Below are 1598 nucleotides of genomic sequence, written 5' to 3'. Positions count from 1 at the left end.
CGGCCTGCCCTGACTGTGTTCCCTGACTGCTTCCTCTCCTCAGCTCTCTTGGAGTAGTTTTCTTTGTTTCTTTTGTTTTTTTCCAGCCCATGGCTCTTAGTTTTGCTGGTCCTGCTGGCTGCAGCTTTCTGAGGTTTGCTGTTAGAATGCTTGGCCATGTTTGCAGGAACCATGCCACTGGCTGCAGCATTGCAAAGAACCACTTCTCCCACAAACACATGCTGGGCTCTTGGGCTTGATCTTGGCCTTGGGAGCATCACCGATAGGCTCCCAATTTTGTTTTTTCTTCGCGCCTTGATCAGTGCGAGTCTTTCTGACACTTGACTTTTTCTGCACTTCGTGCAACTTGAGGCCCCAGGTGTCTTTGGTTTTGAACACCTTTGGTCCTTGGAGCTGATCAAGATGATCCAAGGAAGTTAAGACCTGTGGAAGGTGAATACCTTTCACCAGTGTAGCAATGTCTGCAAAACTGTCATTAGATTCAGTCCCATTTTCAAGTGTCCCTTGGTCGTTAAGGCTCAGGCTATTCTTTCCCAAACCACAGTTGTCACAACCAGGCTGCTCCTCTTGGTCAAGGGGATCAGTGCAGGCCAGCACCTGAGGAATGTCAGGAACTTCTGACATGATCAGAGAAGAAAAACAGATATCAACTGTAGATGCAAGGAATGAAGATGTCTCAGTGGCTGAAGTCAAAGAGCATCTTGTTCAGTACAAAAGTCACTGGTCATACTGGCCACTGGTCACTGGTCACCAGTTACTGATCACTGGTCAATTGCGATGATCCAAATTTATCTACAGACAACTCCATGGGCACCCCAAGATTCTACCAGGTGGTGGTAGGTTTGGTGGGAGAATGATGTCACAAAGCAGGCAGTTTAAAGGGATGAGAGAGCCAATCGGGAGGTCAGGTTCCCAAGAAGACAGGATTGGATAGTGGGAGCGGTAGGGGAGCTAAACCAACACCTAAATGGCTGAGCTCTCAGGAAAGCTGTGATAGTCTCACTTTCCCCAGGCTCTTACGTTAGGGAAGTAATCCCAGTTTGTTACAGACATTGATGAATATAATTAACTACTAGTTACTTATATTCTCTATATTATAATGTATAACATACTTATCATTATATATATATTGCTAATATCCTTAGAGAGAATGGAAAGGGACATCTAGGTTGCACACTTACAGTTGTTCTGAAATCATACCAGTCCATCTCATTAGTGAATTTACTGTGGCTTTTGAGGAGCAAAGGAAGGGATTAAGGAGCTCTTTCTGTCAGTTGGTTGAGGAGTAAAATGAAGTTTCTTTTTTTTATCTTTAATTTCTTTATTGGTTAAGGTATTAGAAGTGTGCCCTCATGCCCCCCAATTAACCCTCAACCTCCCCCCCCCCCAACTCATGCTTTCATCCCCCTGTTGTCCATGCCCATTGGTTTGGCTTATATACACAAATACAAGTCCTTTGGTTGATCTCTTCTCCTTACCCCCACCCTCCCCTACTTTCCCTCTGGTGATTGATAGTCTGATCGCTGTTTCTCTATCTTTGGCTCTGTCCCTGTTCATCAGTCTACGCTGTTCTCTATATTCCACAAATGAGTGAGATC

This window comes from Myotis davidii, unplaced genomic scaffold, assembly GCF_000327345.1.
Source record: "Myotis davidii unplaced genomic scaffold, ASM32734v1 scaffold571, whole genome shotgun sequence".
In the NCBI taxonomy this organism is placed as follows: Eukaryota; Metazoa; Chordata; class Mammalia; order Chiroptera; family Vespertilionidae; genus Myotis; species Myotis davidii.
Note: the sequence above shows the minus strand (reverse complement) of the source record.